Source organism: Corvus moneduloides, chromosome 4 (assembly GCF_009650955.1).
Source record: "Corvus moneduloides isolate bCorMon1 chromosome 4, bCorMon1.pri, whole genome shotgun sequence".
Lineage (NCBI taxonomy): Eukaryota > Metazoa > Chordata > Aves > Passeriformes > Corvidae > Corvus > Corvus moneduloides.
The window spans coordinates 10,975,316-10,987,365 of NC_045479.1; positions in this window are offsets into that span (position 1 = coordinate 10,975,316).

The following is a 12,050-nucleotide window of genomic DNA, read 5'->3' on the forward strand; positions in this document are numbered from 1 at the left end:
ATGCCTCTTAAACATGATCAGTAACAATGGTCCCAAATCTGAAAATATTTCTGATTTTTGTTCTGTTCCAGCCAGAGGTGGATTTCCAGGTGTTTTCCTCAAATTCCCCTGGCAAGTCCCAGTGTCATGGATCCACAGAGCACAGGTTAGGGAGGTTCTCAGGCTGTTCTCAGTGCTGTCAGGTGGATGACTAGGAAATGGTCAAGATATTATTTTTAATCAGATTCATGGCTCCATTAGGAATTTTACAATTTAAATTTCTGGTTCAAAGTAATCTGAACAGTCTGGCAGAATCTCAATTAACTGTATTTATAAACTCTTTCGTATGTATAAGTATAAATATTTTTCATACCTAGCTAGAAACATTAGTTATGGAACTGAACTTTGAAATGCTGAGGGGTTATCTTTCAGTCAATTTAAGAAAGCAGGAAAAGTAATGTTCAGCAATGGAGAAAGGAGGAATATTTTCCCCCAAATTTTCAGTTATGCAGAAGTGTTTCAGGACATTCTTCCCCCTCTCCTCTCAGAAAGAAAATAAGCTTTCTTTATGCAAATGCCAAGAACTAAAAAAATTATCCAAAACCCCGAAAAGTCATACATGAAAATTAAAAAAAACCAAACCAAACAAAACAGTAGATGCTTTTCATTTTTAGCAGTAGTGGTTTAATATTAGGATCTGTTTTGGTACACAAAAAGGCTCCCTAAGATCTGTCCTCACTGAAAATTAGCAGGACTTAATTATTTAGTGGCTATTTTAGATAAGCTGTTGCAGAGTGACCTCCTCCCTCAGCACCCTGCAAGGGAGAGGGTTTCATTTCTGGGTAACCACATAGCACTGGCAGGTGAAGTTAAGTAAGTTTTAATTCCGAACTAGCACTCATCTGAGGGAGCTGATCTAAACAGATATTCCAACACAGGTTTAATTAATGCTGGACTAGATAAGGCTCATTTTGTTTTCTGGATTTGTTTTCAACTTCATTTTCCAAGCACGGATTTGGTTTTTTGCATTTCACTCTTTGGTAATTAAAGCAGCTATGCATAGCCTAAAGTGTGTGGATTAAAAAATAGCTGTTTGTAGGATTGAGCTTTGTGTTTTATTCTATTGATTTCTCTTTCTTATTCCATACCCTCCCCACTCCAGTTCTTAAATTCTTCTCATATTTTCTTGGTGGTTTTCCTTTCCTCCCTTCAGTTTCTTCTAACTATCTTGAGAACTGAGGAGGAAATATTGCTGAATAGAAGTTGCAGTATTGAATATTGCTCCTTTGAAGCTGTTAGCTCTTAAGATGTCATGTGAGGTCTCTGAGAAAAAAAGTGTTATGGAACTGTATTTCAAAAAGAACTGTCTATTTTTGCCATTCTAGTGAGGTCATTGACTTTAATAGCTTCTGTGAGATGGTCAAATGAGCAAGAATAGGGTTTCCAAATATTTCTGGTTACAGACTCTTTATGTCCTCGTGAGGTCTCTGGTCATTTCCTACTGATCACGTCACAGATTGCTCCATAGCTGGGGAAGCCTGTGAAAAATCACTTCCCCTTTCCACCAGCATCTCTTTTTTAACTTCACAAAATCTTTCCTGCAGACCTGGAACAATGTTCAGGGCTTGCAGGTGGGAACTGCTGCTTTAGACCACAGTGTATGGGTCATCCCAGCTGGTGTCACAGGAGGCCTGTTGTTATCCATAGGAAAACTCTTGACAGGGCTTTAATTGCCAGTGGTCTTGGCCTGCAGCTTATCTGTTAATGCAGGGAAGGCTTCTAACATCTCACCTGTTTTACATGCTGAAAATCAGCTGACAAAATGTGCTTTTTGTGGACCCATCTTTTAAAGAGCATTTGTCTCTAAAATTACCAGGAGGTACTTGAGGATCTTCTCAAAGCTTTGGTACATAATGCCAATGTCATGCAGTGTTGCCATTTTTACTTTTGTCTGTTTTTAATGCTGTCAGAGTGGAGGGCAAAGTGGAGTGGGCAGGCCTCCAGTGAGTATGTGCAACACGTTATGTAATTTATTTAGCCACGGCTGCTATGAAAAGCATGATAGGATGGATACCTTCGCTTCCCTCAGCACTTCAGAGCCTTTGAGCAATCACAGTTGCCATTGTCAAATGTAAATCAGCTGGGAAGCTCTTGCAGGAGACTTTGTAGAGGTGATGGATGTGTTCTTGGGAGCTGAAATCCATCTGCTTCGATTTTTGTGCTGCCTGTGCTTACTTGGACATTTATTTTTTAATTTCAGTGATGGAAACAGAGAAGCATAGATCATCAAGACCTGCTTGAGGCAAACGAATCTGTGTCTTCCAGAGCAGGAGTGAGAAATAAGGCTGCTACAATCAGTCTGGGAGTTTCAAGCATTGTAAAATGGAAATAACTCCCGTCTTTCCTGGAAAAGGTCTTAAGAGTTCAGCAAATAGCATGGAAAAGGAATACATCCTGTACTGGGGCTGCTCTTTAGAATAGGTAAAAGGTGTAGAAGCCAGGATGGGGAAACTCTGGATGTTGTGATTCAGTTTAGACAAGGGAAGTCACACCAAGTTTGAGCTGATTGCGTCACCATTCTATCAGTGAGTGTATTTTCATTAAATCCAGCAGGAAAGCAAGATACTCAAGAAGGAACAGGTTGCTGAACATGCTTTCCCTTTTCCATATGATACCATCAGGGCCAAGGTAACATCCTCTCCTCAAAGACAAGATGGGGTGGGTAAAGTAAAGTAAATACATTTATAGTAAAGTAAACGTGTTTATAATAAAGTAAATATAAACATATTTACTATACTATGGCTTACAATTAGTCTCATGTGTTTCTTGTTATGAATCACACTGCCTTGAAATGATGGACACACTTCTCCAAGTGCTCTAAATTACCATTAATTAAATGATGATTAATTAAAGCCTCCTGAAGAGAGCTGGGCCAGCACATACTCTGTGGTATCCCCCAGGAAGGATTGTTTCCATGGGAAGGCTTTCAGGGAATAAGGGATGTTTTTAAAGCCTTGTGTTTCTTTCTCTGTCAACTTCAGCTTGTGTTGTGTTAAACTGAAAATCTTCCTTTAAAGGCTGAGCTATTACTCTACTTATGTCCTATATTGACATAACTTGTGAAACTTTCTTTCTGTGGAGCAAAACTATGGGACTTTTGATTGTTTGGTGAGCCCATAGGTGGATTTAAATTTGGCACTAACAACTGCAGTGCCACAACCTCCTTTGATTAAAGCTCTGAGGAAACTGGTGCATAAAAACAAGCATCAAGATAAGGCATAATTGAAGACCATCTCTTTCATACCTATCAAATGGAGTAAGGACAGAAAGCCTCCTTACAAATGGTTCTTGGTTATGTGCATTTTTGGATTTTTTTCACTTTTGCAAGGAGGCAGACTTAGCTTCTCTACATCTTAAGTTTTGTTTATTTTCTTATCTCAAGTCTTGTAATATTTTCTGAAATAAATCTCCAGCTGAGAAGTTAAAGGGATAGTAAATAAGCATTATTATATTATTTTGGTTATTCTTGTATTGACATAATTAAAATCCTTTGGTTTTGATTTGAGATGTTATCTTGTTCAGCTCACTACTAAATTTGAAATTATATTTATACTCTGCATAACCATAATACTGAGGGGGAAAGATGTTAATAATTAGTATAATTGAAGTAGGGGGGAATTATTTCCTCTTCAGAAATCTTTTGAGATAGCTGAAGGTGTGCTTTCTCAGAGATAGACTAGATATTCTTATTTTCTAAAGATATTTTAGCTGCTTTTATAAAGCCTGTGAAAACTCCTTCTGGAGGAAGGAGGGATAGTCTCTTCAGATCACAGGGAGGATAAAGGTTTGAAATAAAATAGACCCAAACCCAGATAATCCAGACCTAGGGAAAAAAAATATAGGAGCAGTAGACCTTTTAGAGAGCCTTGGGAAAAGGAAGAGTAGAATTTTTAATTCTAACAACCAAGTCTTCAAATGCCAGTAGGCAGAGGCAGACTGTGAGGTGTGTCTTAAAACTGGCATGTGGTTCTAGTCTATTAATGGCTCCAAAACTTCAAGAAAAGCCAAGTAATAAATCACCTTTCTAATAGAATACTGCGATCCTGTTTGTCTGGGGGCTTTGTGTGGTTCCTTTGAGTACATTGATATTAGAGTTTGATTTATAGCAAGTCAACTTGTTCCTGAAAATGGAAAATAACCTATTGTATATCTGAACCTGGACACACCTGTACACAAAATGAACCTCAGTTCTGCCCGTCTAGGTATGGTCTCTAATATGGTATAAAACCTGACATGTCTAGTTAATATTAAGTGTGGGTACAGGTCTTGCATAAACACTGTGGATTTGTGATTTTTTTTTTTTTTTTTTAAAGTGATTTCATTTTTACCTTCCATTACTTGCATACAAACTTGTTGTCATGAAGGTAACCAGTGTCTGGTGTGACTCATCATGGAAACTTGAGGGAATGTTTGGCTGGAATTTCTAACCCGTCAGCTCTATATAAAGCAAGAAAGGGTTTATTTTGTTCAGTCTCAGCGTTTGGTAGTGACTTTAAGCTGTAGTGTTCAGATGCCCTCACATCACAGGGCTTTGTTCTCATGAAAAATAAGGGTCTCTTAACAATGCTCAGCGATGAATCAGCTGTGTGGATATCTAAATTTAAGTTTCTATACTTGGAATTAAGGGCTTAACAGAAATGGCTAAGCTTGAAGGTTCTGCCGAGTATCTTTATTCAGAAGCAAGTCACAGAAAATAATCTGAAAAGGGTGTTTGATTTTCTTTAAGATTACCTTTGTGACTTTAGCAATCATAAAAGATGCTGGAGAGACAGGAATGGAAATAGATCAGAAACCGATCGAGTGTGGCATGAGCTGTAACAACGGATTTACTCTGGCCCCACCTTGAAATGAAGGGACCAGCAGGATTTTCCCTGCAGAATGGCACCTTTTTACCTGGCATGGATATCCTGATGCCTGTCTCATGTCAGGAGTAGGTGTATTCCCTGTGCATATGGCTTGAGGTTGCAGTTTAGGGCATAGCAAGTGTCACTCCACCTGACAGTGTCATTTCCTGAGCATTTTACTCTCAATTCTTTATATGGAAAGGATGAGAGAGGCATAGCTTTTTTCTCTATGTATCCTCAGCACCCTTCCTGCTCTAATTTCTCATCAGGCTGCTGGTTTATCGCTTTTTTCTCTATAAAATTCTGTTCTCCTTGCTTTGCACTCCTCTTAGCTAAAGCCCAAACTTTGTATTTCCACAGTGGGGCTTGAATTGCTTCTTTAACTTTCTGGGTGGAGGAGGGAAGCCTTCTGAAAAGAACACGGGAACACTTTGTGCAAAGGGCTGGGTTAATAATTCAGCATTATCCTGGAGCACACTAGGATAGTCAGCAAGTATGTGATATTGAAGATTTGCCAGATACCAGAGCTCTGGATGACTGGAATATATTCTTCAGAAGGCTGTGAGATCTGAGTACACAGTTAATCTTTTCTATCCACAGAACTAACAAGTGTGTCAAAGCTGGGTTTTCCACTGCTCAGCTGCCACTTGGAAGCAAAACTTTTAGGAAAGTCTCACATCCTATTTGAGTACCTGGATTAGAAATGCATATTTCAAAAAGCCTCCACATGTAATTCAAAGTCATTAATTTTGGCATCTAAATATGTGGTGTTCAAGTGCTTGATCCTACCAGACTCAAGGCTAGGATTAGATGATCTAAAAACAAAGCTAAAAACCCCACAGCAATGGTGTGATATTTGTGATGGATATTATCACTAGTTTTTTTGCCATTTAATGTGTTCTGGTCCTTTTAAAGTAAGGGCCATGCACCTTCTTGGGGGCAACTGTTTGCCTTGCCTTGGCTGCTGTGAACTGGGTCAGGAATTGGTGGGGAATGGAGAGGGGGAACTGTGCTTTCTGAGGAGCTTCAAGCCCAGGATGGGAGACTTTCTATTTCTTAGGTGTCCAGTTTGAGACACTAGGTCAGGAAATTGAGAACATTTCAATCCTCAGATGTTTTATGTATATAGTTTCACAAAATACCTTCTATGTGGAACACCCCCCACGCCAGTTTCTCCAAGGAATCTATGGAAAAATTTACAGCTGAACTGAGGTTTCTGGTTTTCTAGGTAATTGTCTCATGTATTTAATAGATATAATAGGTATGTATGGTCTCCAAAGAATATACAGCTGTTCTGTTTGTTGTGTTTTGGGTTTTTCTTTTCTTTCTTTTCTCTTTCCTTTTATTCATGTCAGTAGACTTGATATCGGGTTTGGGATGAAGAGGAAGAAAGGAATGTCATTCTCTCTGCAGATGATTTATTTTCTATGTCTGGGACTAAAGCAAATATTTCTTTTCTCCTATTATATTTCATTCCTAGGGTTGAATCCAGAAGTGACAGCCTTCCCATTAGTATGATTTGTGGTTGGTTTGTTTTCATTTCAAGGGCTCCTCAGCACAGCTAGCAGCAGCCCAGTAGGTACTTTTCCACTGGATGCAAATCCAGGTGTGTTCTTGTCATTTTAAAACTTCACAGTTAAAAATGCAGAGGAAATTTCCCCCAAACCAGTTAGAACTGTATTTGCACAGTTAGAATAATGCAACTTGCCTTCTCTTATCACACTGATCCTAGTATTGGTGTTGAATCAGTACCAAAGAGAAATCCAGGGAAATACATTTAAAAGTTCAAAGACATTTTTATCTTAATACACCAGCATGTGATCTGGGATTATAGCAAATGTAGTCGTGCTTCAGAGCAACCTCACTCTGACACATCCTGGCCTGGCAAAGTTAGTGCTGTCTAGTGAGCAAAGCCTCTGCTCAAAATCAGTGTTAATAAACCTCAGATTTAATCTGGCCCTTGCTGGACTTGGTCTCATGATGCTGCAGGGGCTCGTGCCTGCCGGAAAGGGTGTTTTCCTTGTATCTGAAGATGTGCCAAAATAGTTCCCACAGCAAGACTGGTTCTGTGGCAGCAGGAGTTGCAGAAGGGTAACAACACATGTGCTGAAGAGTAGGAAAGTGAGGAGCCAGAGAGAAAAGTCCTGGCACCTGACAGGGGAAAGCCCTCAGAACTTGTCCCTCTTCCCTCTGCCAGTGAACACAGCTGGGCTGGAAAGCTTAGGGTGCTTGGGGCTGGGCTCCTCCTGCTCTGTCTTCTGCTCTTACTCTGGCAGAAATGGTTTATTAAGACCAGAAATGACTACTGGGCAGCCTCTATTATAACAGCAGCAAGAGAAATTTAGATTTATTCCTCTTTCCCATCAAGCAGGATAGATTTAAAGTATCCATCTCCCCAAGAGGCAATCTTCACCTACACATTTCTTGCTTCTCAGCAGTTGGCATTTATAGCACCTTGTTAGTCCCTGGGTTTGGAGATCTCTTTAACACTGGGAGCAAGTTATTGCTGCACATCCTTACCTTTCAGTGAACAAGGATTTTTGAAAATTGCCGTTTTGTACACATGTCTGGGTTTTTGGAAGGGATTTTTTCAGGATGCTCCTTTAACCCTGGCTGACTATTTTGGAGTCTCTGGCTTCCTGGCAGGGACTATGTGGGACACACAGTGCTTTGGCTGTGTGCTCGTTTTTTTCCTGTTTCTTGATCTGCTACACTCCCTCTTCTGGCTTAGTGCAACACAGTTTCTGCTATTTCCCACACGGGGCATCCCAGGATGCGTTAATTGGTTGAAACGGTCAGAGAGAGCAAGAATCAAGGGCACTGGCTGTGGTGATGAGTCTGTAAAGGACTGCTAGAAAATAGGGTTGAGGACCATCATTTTTTCACTGCAATAGCTAACAAATGCAGTGTCCCAAAATGCTGGGACACAACTATGTGAAATGACCTTTGCTAATAACTGAGATGGCCTTGGTAGATCCCTATCTGAGGGGCTCTTGGTGTGTTGACAAGGAGGGGGGAAGCCAGCATGAACCTCTGGTGCTTAAAATCTTCTCTGAAATAGTCCCAACGTTTGTTATAGAAGTGTGTGAAGCTGTATACCATGCCATGGCACTGTATTTTTACCCCTTTCAGTGTACAAAGCTTTGTCTAGACTAGGATTTATGTCACTTGTGTGATTAGCTCCTTGGTGGCTGTAAACTCTAGCCTAGGTATGTCTGTGTCTTTCATCACTTGCAAAGGCTTTACCTTCCCTCTATTCCATGGGATTAAATTTGACAGGTTCAGTGCGTGTGGCAGAGCTCAGTTTTGACTTTTGTTTTGTTTTAGGGGTTTTTTTATTCCCCATATGGTATGGTGCTGATGCTATTTGTAAGGCAGAGCTGTGGACCCAGTCCCCACTTTAACCACTGCACAAACTGAAAATAGCATGAAGGTACCAACTCCAAATCATTTGCAGTGTATGTAAAACATGAAACAAAAATTCCTTGTAGACAGGAGGAGCACAGAAATTAGTGAACCAATACTGGCCACGTCCTTGGCAGTCCCTGCAGTCAAGCCACCATCCAGGTCCTGTTTTGCCCTTTTGCCCTGACAAGGTGGTGGTCTGAGCAGATCATCCTGCCATCACACATTTTAATCTTTGTCAGGATAAATGTTGTGAGTAGTATTTGCATTTTTTTGATGCCACTGGACTGCTCAGCTCCGGTACAGTTCAGCAGTGACCAGATAAAACCAGACTGAGAACAGCTGTAAGCATTATTCTGTCCAGAACATCCATATCAGATTTATCTTCCTGCATGGTTGAGTAGCATTTCTGGGGAAGTTCACAAACCTCCCTTTGTCCCCACCACACATCCTTCAAACAGCCTCCTTGTTCTCCTGGTGCCTTACTTGTTAAGCAAATTAATTGATGAGAAGGGATGCTGTGGTTCCTGAGTTGCTCAGAGGCTTTCTAGCATTATCACTGGAAAATTCTAGATCTTCAGGAGATACAATGTGCCTGTGGCACCTTTGGTTCAGGTATCCATCTGTCTCCTTGCCCAGTTCCCTTATTTTTCAGCACACTGCTTGATTAGACTCTTAGGGATCTAAGGAGGTCTCCCAAACTGGGATGAAAACTTTTTGGAAATACAACGTTTTCTAAATTTTTTTTCCCCTCACTTAGCTCAGTTATCACCAGATTGTGGAGTTTTACAGGTCTAATGGGAATTTCCAGACTTTGAGCTTCTGTGCTTCTTCCTCTTTGATCAGGAGGCAGGACAGGAACTTTGCAAATCCTATGTCAGATTTACCAGATGGAGCATTAAAAAAATGTTCATGTATAAATAATTTTGGGACCAGTACCAGAGTTAAATATCCCTCCTTTCTTTACAAACTACAGTCAGGGGAAAAATCCCCATGGACTGGTTTGTAGTGAGGCAGTACTGGTAACTGCTGAGTGGGTGCTTCAGCTTTTCCTTTTCTGGGAAGATTCCCTCTTCCCCCAAGGTTGCTGAGAGAGCACATAAAATCCCATGATTTGGTCAAAAGTGGCTGAAGAATTAAATATATGTTAAAATATGTATATAAATAAAGTTTAAACCAGGCTGAAAAACAGGCTTTCAGTACATATCTTTAGGAAATTTTGAATTTTACTTTCCAGTGCTGTTAATTCCCAGCTGTCAGCCAGGAGCCAAGAGATTGGAAAGAGCCTGGTCCCACAGGGAGGAGCTCAGCATGAATTTGAGTTCAGTGCCCCAAAAGCACCTTCAAGGCAGAGGCTTTCCATAGTTTAGTGGAACACAGAGCCTTGTACATAATAAAATGTCGTATGAGATGTTTTCTGATGCTTAACAAATATGGCAGCTGGATGTTTTTAAGTCTCTGGAGGGATTAAATCTGTGGTTTAGCCCATGTTTGTAATTTTGTAGTTCCCAATGCTAGTCTGATTCTTGCTGGTTCTAGTTACTGGAAATTCAGGCTCCAGTGCTTTCCAGCTTTTCCTTGAGGAATGCTTTCTTTGCTTTTCCTTCTCTGAACAACCCTTTCTGCTTTAACTCAAGTTACAAGGTTTTGCCTGCGAAGCTACAAATAGCTGGAAGTAGTGTTAAAATATTTAAAGCTTAATTTACTTGTAAAACCAGTAGATTCCCAAGCCCTGCTGAGGTCTACTCAATGATCTGTGTAATTTTTTTAGCATAACTTCCTCTCTCAAGCCTTCCTTCTGTGGTCTTCCTACTGATGCTTTGGTTTGGACAGTTTTTTGTCCTGTGTTTGTGCAGCACTTAACATAGTGGGATGCTGGGCTGTGAGTCTTGTAGGTGCTCCTAGGGATCTAAAATGGAGGTATTTTTCTTTCCTCTTTGTAAATAGAACTCTGTAATAAAATAATAAATAAAATTCATTTTTTTCCCTCTTTATAAATAAAATGTAGTGTGGAAGGTGTTTTCAGTTTGAGATTTATGCAATCAGCTCCATGCTTTTGAGTCTGGAGGAACATCAGTGTGTGTTTATGAGAACCAAGTTCCATGTTGTCTTTTAATAAACAAGATGTGACTGTGGTCCCGATTTAGAGAATTAAAAGGTATTGGTCTTTCTTTTTCTTTCTGTTTTCCCAAAGAAATGCCTATTCTATAATGTTTTATAATGGATACAAAGTATTTTCAATGTTTTTTGTCTACAGAGAAGTTGTTCTACTTTTGCCACCATCCACGTATAGAGTAATTGATGGCTCTACATGTTAAAGAAATAGTTTATTTAGAGAATCACAGGATAGTTAGGGCTGGAAGGGACCTCTGGAGACCACCCAGTCCAACCCCCCTGGCAAGGCGGGGTCACCGGGTGACACAGGAATGCATCCAGGTGGGTTTGGAATGTTTCCAGAGAGCGAGGCTCCACACCTTCCATGGGCAGCTGAATTCTCCCTCATGTTGAGGTGAAACTTGTTTTTTATGGCTTACACTTGTAATTAAACTAGTGGACGCTCACCACTTGTAGTGAGCTGCTCCCTGGAAGCAGTTTTGGCCCTTCTGCCATCACTGTAGTGGCTATAAAATTGGCTTTATGCAGTGAGTGTGGCACCTGCTCTAGCAGTACCTACCATGCATCTCTGCCTCCTGTCACCTGAGTGTGATGACATCACCTGGGATGTGATCCCTAAATCAGGGGAGCAAGGAGAGGAAACAATGAGAGTAATACATGGAATGATGAATGCATGTATGTCACAGCATGTTAATTGAACAGCCTGTATTAAAGCAAAATGGCTGAAGGTGACTTAACTTTTGGAAAACTTTGGCATTCATTTTCTGCAGGAAGTTTGAGGGAAGATGATTTTCCTGCCCAGAGTGGGAAGGTGGAATGGGAAAGAGCAGGAAAGGCACTGCACCCACCATGGTAATCCACCAGAACACCAAGTCCCAAGGGTGGGTGCACTCTCCTCTCATCTCACCAGCTTCAAATTAAACCTGACTTTGGCCATTCTGTGTACTCTGTAAAATCTGCCTTAACCTTCCTGAGATCTCTCTATATCCATGTGTGAATCTGTCCTTCGACAAAGCCTGGCAGACTGCTGGGATCAATAGCTCAGGTGTGTAGATGCCTTGGGGCCTGAGGACTCCCAGAACTGTTTGGGTTTGAAACAGAAGGGTGTGAACAGAAGTAAAAAGCCACTAAAATGTACAGATATATCCATGCTTGCAAATATCCTCAGGCACTGTTCCTTCTGAATACCGTGCATTTTTCTGCTAAGCAAGAGAAGGAAAAAGGAATATGGTCTGATTACTTTTGTTTCACAAAGAAAAGAAGCTTAATTTTTAACTGTTTTGTGTTTTCTGAACAATTTGTTGCCACGATTTTGTTAATCAAACACACAAACAAGATCCTGTCTTTTTATGGTGCTTCTAAAGGTAAAACCTTTGGCAATGGGCTTATAAAATAGTGAGCCCAAGGTATCTCTCAGCTTTGATGTGTTCAAAAATGAAATTTTTATTAGGATGCAGTTTTGTACAGTTCTTGTCCCACGTCAAATGGAAAAAGATTGGCCTATTTGGTGCATTTTTTTTTCTTTTTTTTTTTTTTTTTGGACCAAGTAAAACTTAGAGGGTACTTTTAATGCAATTTCTATAAAGTTCCATAGTTTAGGACAGTCCAGTGAGAGAAACACACACACTCCATTACCTCCAGTCTGTC